Genomic DNA, 19,692 nt, shown 5'->3' with positions numbered 1-19,692 from the left:
TGCTCCGTCTGCCGAAAGGCAGCAGAGCGAGACACATAAGCTCTTAAAACCCTGACAGGGCAAAGAAGACTCGAGTCTCCATCCTCCCCTGACACCGGCAGGGCAGACAGGGCAATAACCTGAGCCCGAAACGGTGTGTTGAGGGATTTCGGCACATAACCGTGCCTAGGTTTGAGTATGACTCTTGAGTCATTGGGCCCAAACTCCAAGCACGACTGGCTCACCGAGAGCGCGTGCAAATCACCCACACGCTTCACAGAAGCGAGAGCCAACAAGAATACTGTCTTGAACGACAGATGCTGAAGGTTAATCGATTGGATAGGCTTGAAAGGGGGACCTTTCAAGGCCTCCAAAACCGCCGCGAGGTCCCACATAGGGACTGACGGAGGTCTGGGAGGATTCAGCCTCCTAGCTCCTCTGAGGAACCGGATGACTAAATCATTCCTTCCTATTGACTGACCGGACGCCGTTTCAGAAAACGCCGCGATGGCAGCCACATAAACTTTGAGCGTGGATGGGGCTCTGCCCTTATCCAACAGCTCCTGAAGGAAGGAGAGGACCTCCGTCACCTCACAACTAAGGGGTGAATAACCTCGAGCTGTGCACCAGCTGGAGAACACCGACCACTTCGAGGCATACAGACGTCGTGTCGACGGAGCTCTAGCCTGAGTGATGGTATTTAGCACTCCCACTGCGAGATCAGCGGGTAACCATTGAGTACCAGCCGTTCGCTGTCCAAGGTGCTAGAGCCGCAACACAGCTCTGATCGACCTTGAAATGCAGCCGGCCAGACGCCCACGCTCTGCGCGGCACCCGAGCCTTCAGCCAGAACTGCAGGGGGCGCATGCGGAGCAGGCCCAGCCGCAGAACCGGAGATGCTGAGGCCATGAAACCCAGCATCTTTTGACAGTGTTTGAGTGACACAGTCGCGCCACAGCGGAAAGAACTCGCTGCACGCTGAATGCCCATCGCGCGCTGTGGTGACAGCCGCGCCGTCATGGAACACGAGTTCAGAACTATACCCAGAAACAGGATCGTCTGACTGGGGTTCAGCGAACTCTTCACCCAATTGACACTGAGGCCGAGCTTCTCGAGGTGATCGAGTAAAACGGCTCTGTGGTCCATGAGCTCCGCTCATGATCGGGCCAGAACCAGCCAGTCGTCCAAATAACTCAGCACTCGTGTGCCTCTGAGTCTAAGAGGAGCGAGCGCTGCATCCATGCACCTCGTAAACGTACGAGGAGCTACGGACAAGCCGAATGGCAGGACTGCAAACTGGTATGCCTGGCCCTCGAAGGCGAATCTCAAATATCGCCTGTGGTTTGACGCTATCTGTATTTGAAAATACGCGTCCTTCAGATCTATTGACATGAACCAGCCCCCTCTGCGAATCTGCGCGAGGAGCTTCCTGGTCGTGAGCATTTTGAAACTGCGTTTCATCAATGCCTGTTCAGCTGTCTTAGATCCAGTATGGGCCCCCGTCTCTCTTGGGCACCAGAAAGTATCTGCTGTACAGCCCCCCCTCGCTTTGAGACACAGGCTCTACAGCCCCTTTGCTCAACAGTTTTGATATTTCGGCCCGAAGTATGTGTGCTACTTCTGTTTTGACCGTAGTTTCGACGCGCGCTGAAAAGCACGGTGGGCGTCGAGAAAACTGTAGCGAGTAGCCTCTCTTTATAATGCCTAGCACCCAATCTGAAACCCCTGGAAGCACTGACCATGCGTCTGCATGAATGGCTAAGGGCTGGATGCGAAACGCGCTCTGTTGACTGGGCAACGGCGGCGCTCGAGTGTGCTGCGCATCTGAGGCGGGGAGCGCGCTGATCACAGCGGGCAGATCGCTCTTCCTCGACCCCGTTCCGGCGCTTAACCGACTGGAGGGAGGCTGAGCGGGTCCCGTGGGACTCGATATATCTGCGAGTAACCGTGGGCTGCATGTGTGCACTTTTACCACTTTCAACTCGCTGTCTGCCTGTGCAGAATGTACGTGCACGGGCCTCGTTTTTACAGAAGCCCCGCGCCGTATGTGACATAGTGTATGTGGGCACTGGGAAGTGGGCACGTTTACTATGCGGCGCGCTCGACCGATCTGTGTCGATCTTATGTGCGCTAGCCCTGTGTGCAGGGCTGTGCTTACATGTGGAGATGGGCACTGGGTAGTGGGCATCGTCACTGCATTTATAGCACCATCGGCCGTGGCCGGACGAGCATGCACGGGTTTCGTTTTTACAGAAACCACATGACGCGTGTGACATAGTAATTGTGGGCACTGAGGGGTGGGCACGTTTACTATGCAGTGTGCGCGACCGACTTGAGTCGACATTATGGGCGCAGGCCCTGTGTGCAGGGCTGTGCTTACATGTGGAGATGGGCACTGAGGAGTGGGCATCGTCACTACATTTATAGCACCATCGGCCGTGGCCGGACGAACGTGCACGGGTTTCGTTTTTACAGAAACCACATGACGCGTGTGACATAGTGATTGTGGGCACTGAGGAGTGGGCACGTCTACTATGTAGTGCGCGTGATCGACTTGAGTCGCTTTTATAGGCGCGAGCCCTGTGTGAAGGGCTGTGCTTATATGCGGAGATGGGCACTGAGCAGTGGGCATCGTCACTACATTTATAGCACCATCGGCCGTGGCCGGGACACCAGAAATGACACCTTTTTCGGGAAATATCTGGGTAGCCGTGATAACGGTTTTCGTGTGCAGGCAAGCGGGCAACCGTACAGGCTTGCGCATTGCAAACAACGCTGAAACAGTCACAATCTCTGGAAACTGAAACAGCGGCGCGCTTAGGTGAGAGCCCGGCCGCAGCGGAACTCGTACACCGGCGCTTCGATTGAAGCAGCCATCGTGTGTAGTGCCGACGCAGCGTCATGCAGCATGCGTAGATGGCTTTCCCAGGATGGCTTCGGGGCTCCCGGCCTCACCGTAATCCCCTGCCGCGGTCCCCGCGGCGCGGGGCGACGGCCAGTAGAGCGAGAACGGGGGTCTCGAGCTGCGTTACTGAAGCTGTTGTGATAACGGCTTTTGTGTGCAGGCAAGCGGGCAACTGTGCAGGCTTGCGCATTGCAGAAAACGCTGAGACAGTCACAATTCCTGGAACTGAAACAGCGGCGCGCTTGGGTGAGAGCTCGGCCACAGCGGAACTCGTACACCTGCGCTTCGATGAAGCAGCCATCGTTAGTAGTACCGACGCAGCGTCATACAGGAGGCTTAAGGCATCTTAAAAAAGACGCGAGCTCTATTACGAGTGTGTGTCGCAGGGCGAACACACACACACACATAAAGAACAGCTTGTATATAACAGGATTGAAAGGATATAGGCGCCGGATAGCGCAGCAGGAACGGCAATGGAAGGCGGCGATGCCAGCAGCTTCAGAATGGCTCGTCCTGCTGATGTGCTTTCTCAGACGGCGCTTGCTTCCTCCGTGATCCAGCGATGCGTGAGCTTCGCTGAAGAGATGAAAAATCAGGTGAGTCAGCCTTTTCGAGCTCCTTTTATAGGTTGGGCCACACCCGTTTCGGCGGGAAGTGGCAAGAAGGGCGCGAAGCGCCCTTATTAGTCTGATGTTGCATCAGCCCGCGCTCGATAGGCTGTGCAGTTGCCGCAGAACAAGCCAATGAGCGAACGAGCCGTCTCGCCTATGGCTGTGTACTGCTGCAAATGCGCTTTACAAAAATACAAAATTAAGGATAATTTTTTGCTTCAGTATTTCGTGAAAAGAGACTTTTCCCGTAGCGTCTTAGCTAAGACGCAGTACGAGAGAGCTCTCGTAAGAGAACCATGGTTACATAAGTAACCTGTGACATTTTCATTGGTTTCTGTATATTTCAATGTGCTAAAAAGAACTGGCTCATGATAATTATTTGTTCATTCCTTCTGGTATTCAGACCACAGCCATCAATGAAGAGAGGTGCTTTCTGACCCCAGTACACGCTCAGAAAAAAAGGTTCAACAGCTGTCACTGGGGCGGTACCTTTTCAAAAGGTAGATAATTGTAACGAAACGATCCATTTTGGTAACTAAGAGGAACATATTAGTACTTAGGGTGTACATATTAGAACCTAATAGGTACAAAAGTGTATCTTTTGAAAAGGTACCGCCCCAGTGACAGCTTTTGTATGCATTTGAGTGGATAAAAAAATACGTATTGCACCTTTCATTCGGGAACTTTAAGGTGAAAATAGATAATTGTTTGCTTTCCCTCTTTTTTATAGTTTTTTTGTTTGTTTGTTTGTTTTTACTGCCTCAAATATTGAGTGTGTGAGAGTAACAGAAAGAGATAAATTAGGTTTTTAAGTTGACTTATGAAGAGGCAGCAGTCACTGCAGCAGCTATGACTGAGCTGACCTACCTGTCAGCAGATCCATACAGCATGTCAGGGATGACAGAGAGAACGGCTACACTCAGAAATCTTGTGTTTTCCTATTACATGCAGCAGCCTGTTGACACCTATTAAATGAACATGAAGGTATGGGAATCCCACTGCCTGCAGCCGATGCATCCAAAGCATCCATTTATGGACAGACACACTGAACCTAACCCACTCTGACAGGGCCAAGGAGCCGCATGGCAATAATGCACTGCTGCTGTCTCTAAATAAATCAATTTATAAGGACAAACTGAATGTGTGTTTCACGGGGAGCTCATTAATTCTCTCTGACATACAATCTCAGATAAAAACACTGGATCTCCCAATATTTTCTTTCTAAGTGAGATCAGGCATTTGGGATTGATGTCACGCTGCATCATGTAAGAATGCCAGTGGTGCTTTTAGAGGGAAAAAAAATTATCTGGATTCTTAAAAGCTGACATAGCTCCTTCCATTAGCCTACTCTGGTTTAGCTAGTTAAACTTAAAATGTCCATTAAAGCTTGGTTACCACAGGTTTTGAGCACTAATATTTGGGGTTTGGTTCATTAACAGGCATGGTTTCACTGGTTAAACTAGTCAGCACCTGTAAGGTAAGGACATAAACCTAGAAGATCAATAAGATAAGTATATACATTTAGAAAATAGATACTTTAGGGTGAATTTTCATTTCATGCCTACTTTAAGAGATGTTTTTTTGCACTCTATAAGTGACCTATTGGTAAGCCCCTCCCCTCAAACGCAGATGAGCCAATGGCAGTTGAGTATCAGTTGCACGGGTAGTGGAACTCGGACATCTTTAGGTTTCAGCGCCTTAGAGAAACATTGGAAGATCCAAAGCTTTTATCGGTTTGATGGTGTTTATGCTATAAAAATGGAAAACCGGTGTGCTTGGGGTACTTGTAACCCTGATTCCAGGTATCCTGAGAGGATAGGCAGCAGCATTTATTTATTAAATTTCCTAAACCAAAAAAACAAAATAGAGCAAAATGTCCCTAAGCATTCAACCCCAATCCTAATGAAGATGAAAACAATAATTTTCTGGTTGCCATACTCTCATTAAGTTACAATTTTAATCTGCTCAAGCAGAACGTTAATGTCATCGTGTGCTTCAGCAAGGTATCTCTGGCTAAAACTAACATTAAAGTTAGTGAGTCCATGTTAACGTCTTATCCTGAGGTACATGAGCAGTGCTGATCCGAGATATTGTCCTATGATGTTGTTAGAACTTATTTATTGCATAAAAATTTGTTTTTTCTTTACTATAGGTTAGGGGTGGAAACTTTTATTGTTTGTTTATAATTCACGTAAAAATATGTATTAATGCACTGTTTTCAACAGTAGAAAGCATTGCTATATGAAAAGAACTTTGTCTAGTGCTTTTATAAATGTTTCAGCATGACTCAACCCTAAACCAACTTTCCACTTTATTAACTTCCTAAAGTGCCACAGGTGGACATCCAAGCCTGCCCACATCCATTTGTGACATCAGAAGCCACGCCCATGTCCATTACATCACCTTGTGACTCCCCATCCCCATTATGGGGATACCTGGAAGTATGTCAAGGAATTTATGCAGTTTCGGAAATCTACATAAAATAAATATTTTGTTTTAATAATACGCGTTTTCTTATTTTTGTAAAAGATGTCAAGGCTAACAGGCCAAAATAAATCTAGGTCACCCCTTCAGTTTGATAAAGAATGTCTAATATACAAAGCTTTTTTTTTTTTTTCATCAAAAACCATTGGTTGATTAAAGTTAGGCTAATTGTAAAAAAAAAAAAAAGAAAAAAAGCTTTGTATATTAGACATTCTTTATTTAAATAAATTTTAAAAAAAAACCTTTACACGTTACCTTATTAATTTATGTAATAAGGTATATTCATATTTATTATGATCGAATTTGACCTACTTGAAAGAATCAACTTTAAGTGGACAAATAGATTCTGGTATCATAATAGTCGTATTTTCATTAATTTATCATTTTAATTTAATCTTCTAAAGATATGTTCCACTTATCATAAAATGTGGACATTTGAATGATAGGATAAACTGTTCTCAATATGCTGTAGGCTACAAATGCATGGGTTAAATAAAGAGATTGCTTGCTTCGATAGATTATATAAGTTATGTTTAACATGGCATTGACCTTGTTCATCAACACAACTTGAAATTAAATGTGTCCAGGTTCTCCAGTTACTTAGAGATGAGTAAAAATTCATCCCTTGCTTCATCCTTCATCCTTCGTCCTTCCTACCAGTTCCTCAAAAGCAGAAGTCATCAAAGTTGTGTAAACTTCTATAGTGAATGGGAGACAACCTCTAATATACTTTTTATACATTCACATTTTCTTGAATAGCTAAAGAAAAACTCCATGATAGTGTTTTCATGACTTTCAAAAAGAGTAAAAAAAGAGAGAGAGAGAGCCTGATAACGGCAGTCAGAAAAGTGAACGATTTCAAATTATATTTTTAATTATATTCAAATGTTATTTTTGAACATGAAAAATGTATTGATGTTTTCTAATAGATTCTAATAGGAATTTCTAATTGAAAATATACATTTTTCTAATACCAGTATTCAGCAGGAAGATTTGTAATGGTCTATGATGAGAGTAAAAAAAATTACAGATGTCCCTAGTCTCCTCTAGTTCCCCAAATATAAATTACTAAATGCATTAATCCATTAGTGAAAAAATTGAAAGAATTATTCAACAGTTCCAATTTATAATGAAATGTGAAACTGAAGTAAGTTGGCCGGGATGGACCTTGGATATTACAAATCCAGCATCAGGAGGACAGTTATCATATGAAAATTTAACAAGCCATTACAAATTATTTTAAAAGCGTTAAAGAAATTCAATGCCGAAGCCCTAGGGCTTTTTTCTTCTAAGGCCTTAAATCACATCCTGAATGTTCCCGGCAGTCGTTCAACTTTTGTCTTTAAGTGTTCCTGTAATGAGCTATCAATGATTTTGTGATATTGTAGAAAAGCTGTTAAAACTTCTCCTCTGGCAGAGTCTGGATGACGCTTGCCAAATATAACATTATTGTTTGTAACTGCCCCTTAAACTGGTTCAGGACAAATTCAATGTGCGCAATTCTAACAGATGAGAAAATGACTAACACCCAAAATCGCATATGCGTCATCTTGAATATTAATTTACACCCCACAAAAGTGCAAGAGCAAGTATTATTTATGGCTAATAGGGCCGATCTTCCTTTGCCAGTTCAGTTAGTCCCTGTATTAATTGTCATATGCTGCATCTTTTTTTCTGAAGGCAATATGGCAAATAATTTCTCTTTAATATCCCTCTAGGTTCTAAGAATATCACTTTGGCCTATCTTTGAAGATGAAGATCATCTCCACTGAGATCCCTAATTCATTTGTTACGTGTAAAGTATCTTTCAGTGTGCGTCAGCGGAAATCGTAAATGATGTGCTAACGTAATGTACATTACCACAGGGACTTCTGAAAATATAAGGATAGGGACATAGAAAAACTAATCAGCTTTGCTCATTAACAGTTTTTTAATTATTTGACATGACATTCACTGATTTTCTGGAAGGCAGTGTTGAAAACCCTCTGATTGCGAGTGGGAGGCACAGCTGGGACCCAATTCATGACTAATATCTAACATAGTTGTTAACATGCCTTACTCATTGTTAGCTCACATTAAAGTAATATTTAATTTAGGTATTAGTACATGTTGATTCATGTGGGCTAGTGTTGTAAAATGTTACCCACATAAATTTTTAACTAAAATGCAATAGGCTTGTTTTATTTTGAATTTACCTATTTCAAATGTAATATGCATGATCATTATGTGTTTTTACTTAAAAAATATATATATAAATAAATATATATATATATATGCTTGGTCATTAACAGAACCAAAGGTTTCGGAATAACTATGAGATGCATGTCATTGATGAGTTTTGCATGTTGTTTAATAACTTTTAAATGCGTCATTGTGCAAAAACAAATGTGGGGAAATCTCGGGATGAAAGACTAGTGACTGGCAGATCAATGCGTTACTTCATTTCTCTCTGGTGCAGTAGGAAATGAAACTTAATGAAATGTGGAGGATGTTAACTGTGACCAAATGATTGACAGGGCAGTTTAAAATGGTGATGAGATGCACGTGACTAAGCAACAGAATGGATTCCTCAACCAAAGGGGTGTTTGTAAACCATGATAGACATTTTTCAATATATTTTCATTTTTCACTATATTTTAATGCACTGAGGAGGGGGGTTTCCTCTAAAGTCTAAAAATACTTTGGAGGAGGGGGGTTTCTGCATAGGCCTTAATGATTTTAGTCTTGGAGACATTGGTGCTGGTTGGTAAGCCTTTATAGTTTTAATTTCAGTATATTCATGATTTTTGTTTCAGTTTGTGTCATACTTATGGCACTACATGACTATGAATAAGTGGGACAGTGTCTGCTGTCTCTCAGCAGGATAACTGATTTAGTTGTGTGTGTGTGTGTGTGTGTGTGTGTGTGTGTGTGTGTGTGTGTGTGTGTGTGTGTGTGTGTGTGTGTGTGTGTGTGTTAATAATATGGTACATTTGGAAACAAACTGAATCCTCTGAGACTGATTTATGAAGGTGATGTTTTGTCACCTTTTCTCTCAGGATATTATGCGGTTTTTTACATATGCTCTGATTTCTGACTCTCTTTTATTTATGTCAGCTTGGTCTTCAATTTGAAATATTGTATAAAAACTGAAAGAAAAGTTATTTCTGGAAATGCATTGTTTCCTGGTTTTGCTTTTCATAATGCACTCGCAAATCATTTATTCTGTGGCATAGAGAATCATTTTTGTGCTGCTCTATAACAACCAGCACATTAGATTAGATTCTTGATTGGTATAAATTCACATCAAGTCAAAGTGGTTACATTTGAATGATTTAGATGTTTGGTAAAGGCACTAATGCTTTTCTGATAAGATCTACATGTGGATAGCTTAACTCAGAGATCCCATAGTTTCTTGGAGGCGATGGTCATTTGATTTATTTTGTATTGTAATTTTTTTTTTCCTCTTTTTTTAAGATCTATTGTCCATAATAGCCATACAATAGCTTTTACATTATTAGCTGTGACTCTCAAAGTCTGTCGACGGGCCCAGAATTACTAGCCTCTCCACTGTGTGTGGGAATATTTTAGGGAAGGGATAATGTACATGTACCCAGTTGTTATCTCAGAATAAACCCCGACAGGGTGATCAGGACCCCGTCAAAAAAAAAAAAAAAAAAATAGTTTTGACAATATATGTTGAAATTAATGCTGAAGTCTTCCATTGTAACAAGCGGTGGTTAAGTTTTTTCTGTCACAAGATGGCGCCAGACAGTCAACGATAGAGGAGTGACTTGTTAAGCATATAAGTAGTACCGGTCTAGATAACTTGAAGTACCGGATGAACGGTGTAATTCAATTTGGCGGTTGTTATCTGGGAATAACAATACCGCTGGATGGAGCAATTGACCAATCAGAGTCAAGTATTCCACAGAGCCGTGTAATACAGTTTTTTTTTTTTTTTTTTGTGCTTTGGTACATTTCTTGAATCATCCTTGAGGTTTGCAAAACATTAAGTGCATTTCTCAAAACAACTAGCAAAACACCATGGATTACCTAAGCCAGTCTCTTGCTAAAAATCCTTAGTTCATCTCTGAAAAATAAATATCTGTCAATGAACATGTCAGTGCTGTAGAATGACAAGTCCTTGTGTCATAGTTTATGGATAAGTCAGTCAAATTGCTTAGTCATGTTGTCAATATAACAGTGTACTCTAGAGGGATGTCCTGATGTAAACTATCGCAACATTTTAGATGACAGTTACTGTATTGAACAGTACGCCATATGCTTATATATCCATTTCAAAAGTACACATTTACACATTACTGTATGTGGTATATTGACTGAAAGAGACTGGATAGAATTCCCAGTTACACCTTTACTAGTGGTCTGGCCAAAAAAAACCTTTCCAATGTCATTGTGATATAGAAAAGGAAAAATAAATATGGGCACAAAGATAAGTCAATTTTCAGATTTTGTGACTCTTGTGTTGTCCTCTGTCTATACAGTATAAGCTTTCCAACTGAAGATTCATGAGATGAACCTCTGAGCTATTTCAGAGAAATGGTTTATCATTGGTTTATCATCTACATTCTCTTCATTAGTAAAGATACACTTGCACAATTCATGCCAAATTGACAAAAAGTCTAAAAATAATGTGTAAAAATAAAAATACAAAGTGTGCTTGGCTGTTTATGACAACTAGATTAACCATTTTGCATTTAATGACTTATACAATGAACTAAAGACTAGATGTTTTGAGGGGTAAGACTGTTGCACAGAAAACTATATAATACATTTTGAGCGACATGACATTAGCAACTGATAATGTAGGAAACTTCAGGTAAATGTGTGTAATCAATTGCATGAATGTACAAAAGCAATCACAACTTGTTCAAAAGAATGAGAAACTGGTTTTATGATGTGTATAAATGATTAGATGATGTGGAGGTTGTACAAGTAGTTTTGAGAATTTCATTTCTGATTTGAGAAATGCACCAAAGTGACTGAGAAAAACTGTAAAACATGATATTATTCAAATTCAAAGTGTTACTTGTTTTTATTTACTCTACTTACACTTGTCTCCCTTTAAATTAAATATCATGACAAAATATGACTTTTTAATGTTAATTTATTTTATTTGTATGTTTAGCTTTTGTGTAGTTCAGGTTCTCACAGCCACAAGATGTTGATTCTCATGGATGCATGATATCATTTTAAAATAATAATAAACCTCACAACATTTAAGCTCTATTTCCAGTAGTCATGGGAAAACAATATGAAAATGACTGAAAACAAATGTCATAAATTCCCTTGCTGACCTTTAATTCTGTATTCAAAATTCAACATTTTCAGCATATTTTTCAGAGATGTTAAAGTTGCTTTGGAAGATGATATTACTGGATAGTTTATCGAGACTTAACACCCCAAGTTTAACATTCAAGGTTTTTTTTGTTGTTGTTGTTATTTTATTTTATTTATTTTTTTTGTGTTTTTTTTTTAAAGCATTTTTTATATATATTATTTGTTCTACTGAAAGAAATATTAGGTTAAATATATTTTTTAACTCCTGCAAGCACTTAGGTACAGTATCATTTTAACATCCTGCCTGACATTTTGTGCCACAAACAATAGCTTGGAGCATCATTAGTTCCTTACTCCCTAATGACAGTCTCCCAATAAATACTGGATTCCAGAACAGCATCTTTACCTGCATCCACTTACTGGTTTTCTTTTGTCTTTGTATCGTAGCAACTACAAAGCATGACATGATATTAATTTATTTGGTTTTCATTTGTTCTGTAAACATTTTTCCAGTAACTCAAAGAACAAAATATTTTTTTTCTGTATTTCTAAAATACAGAATATGCTGATTTACAGATCCAAAAGTCAGTGTATCTTGTGCAGCAAGAGAAATACTTCTGGGTGAAACCTGTTAGACTACATCTAACTGACTCCAAAACAATGCAGTGTGCAAAAACTCTCTCAAAAACCTTAGGATAAAAGTCTACAGGCAACTCATCAGATCAACAGCTGCTGCTCAATGATATTACCAGAGAAGTGAAAACAACAAGAACCTTTGATTACTCTTGGGAAATCTGAATGAATGAAAAAAAAGAAAAAAAGTAGGAGGTTTTGAATTGAGTGACAAATTAATCATAATACTGCTAAACCCTAAGTGTCTCAGGAGGGAAATTAACAGAACATTCTGACACCTGAATGGGCCAACAAAACACAAAAATCTAATCTATCACAAACAACGACAGCCATTTTTAGCTGAGGAGCCCACAAGAGCTGTTCAGTTATCACAAGACTGGAGGAGGAATGAGGGGAAGGAGGGGACGGGTTCGATGAAACTGCTCATTAAAGAGAACAGGCATTAATCACCAGTCAGCGGTAACCCACGAGTCCGGAAATAGTTGAAGCTCAGCGAGTCACTGAGGTGTCCAGGCACTGATTAGGAAGATTCCGGATGACGGGACGGATGGGGGTTGTTGAGAGACTGCTTCATTAATTGCTAATTATTTACATGCCAAAGTTCTTATCAGCTAATTTCAAGAGCCGGCACGATCTGGATTATGCCGTCCAGAATGACGACACACAGTTCAAGAAGGATTGGACACTTTTTCACGTCAAAGTCCTGGTTTCATGGATGTGGACGTTTTGTCCTTCAGAGCGAAAAAAATTATAATAATTCTAGCTGGGTTGGTGTGTCACATCAATGTGTTTATGGGTGCTTGTGAGGTAGGAGTAGACGATATGACAAAAATCTTTACAGTATGAGAAACTTTTAAGAGAAACTGTTAAGTGATTGCATGATGTGTTCGTATGGATGCCAGGCTGTTCCTGCAGCTCAAACATAGAGCATGGTAATGCATTTGATTACTAGGAAATGCATGAATAATTGAAATGTGTACTTTGAATCCAACATACGTTGCTAAATGTGTAAAGCTTCCTCCAAGTATAAATAATATTTCTACTTGTCTTGGCAAAAATTGCCATGGAACAAGACTACCAAAGAAAGCTAATCAAAAGGGCCCCCAGTCTATTATTATAATATTATTAGATTTTCCCAAGTATAACAGGAAATAAATACATTATATATATTGATCCCATGTTTAAGTTTCACACACACACACACAGTGGATATAGAAATAATCCCCCCATAAAATAATCACACTTTGTTGCTTTGCTGGCTGAAATGAAGACGGACACCGTTTTTGTTTTATCCAGCTGCATTTAATCAGTGCAACTAATAGCATCCAAGTGAAAGATATAACACCGACAAGACCAGAATCATAAAAACAGTATCACTGAGCTGAAAAAGAATCAAACCCACCTAAAATGACTTGTAAACTCAATCAGATGTAGCTAATCACATTCTCAATGGCACACAAAGCCATTTAACTTTCAACTGTGACCCGCTGTGGTCAGTTTGATTAGCGCAGCATAAAAAATAGCTTTCCTGGAGAATTTGAGTACTTGGTAGTGCAACTGAAGCAAACAATCAATTATGGGTAGCAAGGCAATGTCAAAAGATCTCGGGATAAAGTTATGGACAGGCACAAGTCAGGATATGGATGCAAAAAAAGAGGCTTTATCAATGCCTAGAAGCACAGTTAAGTCAGCATTAAGAACTGGAAGGTATTTGGTACAACATGGACTCGCCCTTGATCAGGATGTTGCTCCAAATTCAATGAAATAGCCCATTTGAAAGAGGAAACTGCTCAGAGAGGCTACCAAGAGGCCTACAGCAACTCTGAAGCAGTTGCAGGAACTTATGACAGAGAGTGGTCATTGTGCATTTGTGACAACAATATCACAAATTCTATACAAATTTGGCTTGTATGGGAGGTTTACAAGAATAAGCCACACAAAGTCCATATGCAGTCACAACTGAGCTTTGCAAAACACACCTTTAAGATTCTGAGGCAGAGACTCAAATAGAATTATTTGGCCTCGACACCAAACGATATGTCTAACGGAAATCCAATACAGCTCACCATTCAAATAAGAACATTCCTACAGTAAGGCATGGGGTGGTGATATGTTATGGGGTGTTTCTCTGCAGCAAGGACTGGAGCATTTGTCAGGATAGAAGGAAAAATGGATGGGGCAAATTCCTGCAAATCTGCTTCCCTTTGCCAGAACGTTGTCAATGGGAAGAAGGTTTACCTTCCAACATGACAATGACTCAAAGCACAAACTGACCATGCAGTGTTTAAAGGAGAGAAAGGTGTGTGTGTGTGTGTGAGTGTGTGTGTGTGTGTGTGTGTGTGTGTGTGTGTGTGTGTGTGTATAACAACATATTAATCATAAATAAATTAAATAATAAACAAACAATCACTGAGTTTGAAAAACAGGTGTAGCTAAATACCTTCTCAATGCAACAGGCTTCATATATATATAGAAAGAAAGATAGATAGATAGATAGATAGATAGATAGATAGATAGAGAGAGAGAGAGAGAGAGAGAGAGAGATAAATGAGAGGGCTGTCATGAAATGAAATGTCATGGCATCCAAAGACCTTTCATGCAAACCTGAAGATGTCTGCTCATAGGAAATCTATAATAAGAGATATGTATGTCCTAAATGAGAGCTATTCAGTTAGTTTCATTTGAGGTCCAGATTGTTGAATTGAAAATTTGAAGGGGAAGGGGCCCATCCCGATGTCTTTTTTTTATTTTTGTAAGGGGGCTATACAATTAGAAATTAAATTTAAATGCATATTTAGCAGTAAAATTAACTTATACTACCAACACTAAAATCTATAAAAACATAAGTATTGTCTGTCAGTCGATAAAAAACATTTTTCTGTAATGAACCACATTGAACCTCCAAGTTAATGTAGAAACAACCTAAAGGTGGCATATTCTAAATATGTTTAATAGCTTCGCCATGCACCATTACATTATAATTGAAAGACATTATTTTTAACATTTAGTAGGCTGTGAAACATATAAATGATATTTTAAGTAAACTTAAAACAATCTTCATATAAACTATAAACTGTATTTTATAGGTTTGGTATAATTGGGTTTTTTTATTTTATTTTTTTTTTTCCGAATAAAGATCTACTAGTGTATAGTGAGAATTTGTCCTTAAATTAAGTGTAATGTGTCCCCTAGGGGGCGCTATTGGGAAAATGCCTCTGGCATGACTAGTGTCTGAAGAATAAGTTTACACATGACAATGAACATGACACTGGCAGGCAGCAACCTATTACGTCACAACTGGTGCGGCTGATAGTATAAAAGAGCACCTGTAAAATATATCAACCACTTCTTGTCTGAATGAGGTGTGCAGGGATTCCTAAAGCATGGCAATGGGATGGAGCATCTCTTTCCCCTTCTCATGGAACTATGGTTACACGCGTAGCTTTAGATGTTCCCTTTCGAATGGGAACTTGTACTGTGTCCCCTAGAGGGCACTATAGGGAACCGTATACCCACACCACCATACTGAAGGATAAGTGCTTTATTGGCTGAGTTAAGTCAAAGTCCCAAAGGAGAACTCATCCCTGCACTAGCAATGCGATCACAGGCTGGAGCTTCTCAAGAACAGAGGCCTCAACAGGAGAGAACAGTTCATATTCAGGTCAGCATACAAAAAGCAAACACTTAGAGCTAACTGACCAAACAACACACCATACTAAGGTCAGTAGCCAAGAAGACTAACAACTTAGCAAACTACCCTACCACCTAGCCAAGCTCTAGAAGTGGAGGACTCAATGAAGATAACTCTGTGTTGTAAGAGGAGGCCACTATGCAAGGAGGCTCACACAGATGCTACTACTCGCAATGCTATATTAACGGAGCTTCTGGGAGCAATGGCTTCAGTAAGATAACTCTCTCCAGTGATATGAGGCCTAACAACGCTCGCGGTGTCCAAGAAGGCTCACAGAGAACCTAGACAACTTGGCAAAACTACTCTGGTTAAGAGCAACCGGGGTCTAAGAGAGATAGAATGGGCACAAAGCACCTGGCACGTGACCTTACCATAAGCATGAATTTCAGGAAAGGCACAAAGCAGTCAGCGCATGGTTTTACCATAAACATGGCCTTTTAGAGAAGGCACAAAGCAGTTAGCATGTGCTCTTACCATAAACATGGATTTTAGATAAGAGATGAAGCAACAGCTCATGCTCTTACCATAAGCATGGATTTAAGGGAAGGCATTTACAAAAGAGTCTCAAAGAGATCTTACAACACGCAATAGCCATCCTAGCAGAGCTCTTAGGAGCGAAAGCCTAAATAAAGATGACCCTCTAAAGTTGGAGAAGGTCTAACAACACCTGCAGTAGACAAGGACGCTCACAGAGAGCCTAACAACTTAGGCCACTACCTAACTCCAGCACTTTTCCATTCACAATTCCTCAGAATTGGACACATAAAGAGCAACATTGTTATTTGAGTCAAAAAGAGGAGCCAAAAAAGAAAATATATTGTTTGGCTCGTTCATGCTTTGTGTACAAACCCTGCGCTTCAACCTGTAACACCATAATGGCGGTCACGGGACCCGACCATGGGGGGTACAACTCTCATCCCTCAAGAAAGAGTCAAGCCCAGGTGGAACCAATTATTGCAACTACATCACAAAAAACATGAATTTCACAAAGACAGACATGTAGAGAACAACAAAATGTAGAGAACAGACATGAACAAAATGCTATGAGTGCATTAAACTCCTTCGAGAGCCGAATTCGCTACTACTATCCCTCAGGAGAGAGAAGAAAGGAAGTTCATACCTAGCACATCCAGTTTGCTCATAGAGAAGACAACATTCCACCCCAAATGTGTCCCACATCCCTCGAAAATAGGGATAGTCAAACAAAGCTTTCATAGAGAAATGCTTTCAATGCATTAATTCTGCTTCCTTAGGGGCTAAACGCATGTACAAGCAAACAGTCTCCTTTAGACAAGAAGTGGATGATATATTTCACAGATGCCCTTTTACACTCTTGGCCACACTAGTTGTGATGTCATAGGCAGCCATCTGTAAATGTCAAGCTCATTGTGTTTAGATTCATGCTTCACATAGACATATAAAATACATTTTAAATGTCTATAATGATTCTTACACCAGTCAAGCCAGAGGCATTCCCCCCATAGCACACTCTAGGGGTCACAGCGCGAGTTCACATTTGAAAGGGAACAATTATTATTAGTAGTAGTAGTAGTATTAGTATTAGTATTATTAAGTTTTATTTTTGCAGTAGGCACTATATGTTATTAACATTATTGATATTATTTTAATATTTTCTAAAACACTCAATTTCACACTATATTCCAAATATATTTATATTTATACTATGTCTTTCTTCGTTGTAATGTGCAACATAAAATAAGTTATTTTGAGTGTTTTATATCATTTTATTTAAGACGTTTAACTCGACAGAACTAAAGAAGGATAGACAGAAAACTATGGTAGAGGACAGATGGGAATTGGACCTAGAGTTAGGACTCAAACTGGAGTTGACCAAAGCACAAAAAACTTTTAACCTCCAAAAAGGACATACAGTTCATGTAATGTAAAATGTAGTGTAAAACTAACTTGTGTCAAACCTCATAGGTTCTCACATAACCGTGTTGACTTCTAAATGTAAACCATTTTTTTTTGTTGTTGTTGTTTTTTAATCCAGTGAAATTCAATGATTAACCATACTCTACAACTTTATTTTAGCAATTCAATCTGACTGTTTGGAATTATGTAGGGTCGGTGGGGAAACTCCTAAAATCCCTGGAGGGAAAAATGAAATCCTAAGCAGTTAATCCTGTCAGGCACATTTAGGATAAGCATATTAGGATACATTTTGGCATAGTGAGACACTGCACTCTGTGTTTCATAATTCCATGACTAAAGTCCATCTTACATGTATCATTTTGTGTGGCTTTGTTCAAATGGTGCCTACTGTTTGCTACTTTCTGATGAAGTTAAATATTAAATCTATTTCAACAGTGTATGGAGGAATCAAAGTTAGACTGACATTCCATTTCTACGATGGAAGATGACAGCCTTAATGTGGACTGAAGAAATATTTCATGGGGTTTATAAATTATGAAGCCACTCGAAACACAGCACAAGAAGACTTGATCTGTGGTGTGAAGGGACTCACATAGCAGTCAGATAGAAGCTGAGCAGAATATTAATTTCTCTATATCTGATATTCAGTATCTTATTATATCATTTTATTACATAATTAATAACATTTTGGCAAAAAAAAAAAAAAAACTGTACAAACACTCCATAATTTTTCCTCAATCATTGTCTACCTATAACAATAAGATTTGTATTTTTTTTTTAAGGTAATGAGAGTAAAACATTTTATTTGCACTCTGATTTGCGTTTCGTGTAGCTCAGTTGGTAGATTATTGCGCTATACATTGATAGGTAATCATGCTATCGTGGGTCCGATCCCAGGGAACGGATGTGCACGAAAATGTATATGCTCAATAAATCATAATTTAGCATGATTTCTGTGAGGGTTAGGTTTAGGGGTGGGGTTAGGTATGGTCATTCGAACGAATAAGCCACCTAGTAAAATATGTAGGAAATACTGTGAGATCGGTGTAAAAAGCCCACACATTGCATTTAAATAAACGTGCGTTTTGATTGGTAATGACGTTATACGTCATTTCATGACGACAGACGCAACGCGATACTGTCATTATTTTTTACGCCCGCTAGAGGACGCTTAACTTTAAAACGTAAATATAGGTCGTAATAAGGTGCTTGCACAAACGACCTATATGGTCGTTTTTTGTTGGAGGACAGGCTCGAGGCAGCGGTGTCCACGCTCCATCCTCCCGAAGTGGGGGTGCCAGCTCACAATGCTCCTGAGGCGACGATGCCCATTGATGTTCCCTCTGAGGTGGCAGGGCTTGCTTCTGGCCTTCCCGAAGTGGTGGAGTCCGCCGATTATCCCTCCAAGGCGGCAGGGGCTCGCTTCTGGCTTTCCCGAAGTAGTGGAGCCCGCCGATTATCCCTCCAAGGCGGCAGGGGCTCGCTTCTGGCCTTCCCGAACTGACTTCCAACTGAAGTTCCCTTGAAGGTGAGGGAGCTCGCTTTAGGCCTTCCCTGATGTTCCATTCGAGGTGGCAGAGCTCATTCCAGGCCTTCCGAAGCAGAGGTGTCCACTCAGAGCTACCCTGAGGGGGTGGTGCAGAGCTCCAGAAGTGGCGGTGTCTGCTTAGGGACCAGAGATTGCGTGTTTACTCCCAAATCTTTAGAAGCGGCGGTATCCGCTCACAGCTACCCCAAGGTGGCAGTGTCTGCTCACAAATCCCCAGAGGTAGCGGTGTCTGCTCACAAAACTCCAAAAGTGGCAGTGTCCACTCACAGTTCCCCCAAGGCGGCGGTGTCTGCTCATGGTTCGCTTACCATTGAGGGAAGGCACTTCCACACACACTGCTGTGGTGGCGGCTGGTTCTACCCTGGTTTCCCATCCCGCCTGCTCTGCCTCAGTCCCCAGGTCCTCCTCCAGCACACTGACCTGGCACCCCCATCCCTCCCTTCACTCAAAGACTATATATTCTCCACTAACTTACCACTTTGCCTCGCTAAATTAATTGTAATTGTAGTTATTTGTTGTGTGTAGGTTGATGCAAGCACTTTGATTGCCGTATTTGTATCCCTAACTTGATCCTGTTTTGTTTATCCATTTTTATATATTTTTTGTTTTTGTCTGTCTTTCTGTTCAATAAATCTTATTTAACCTGCTATTGGACCCAGAC

This window comes from Carassius carassius, chromosome 31, assembly GCF_963082965.1.
Source record: "Carassius carassius chromosome 31, fCarCar2.1, whole genome shotgun sequence".
NCBI lineage: Eukaryota > Metazoa > Chordata > Actinopteri > Cypriniformes > Cyprinidae > Carassius > Carassius carassius.
This window is presented reverse-complemented; position numbering follows the sequence as displayed.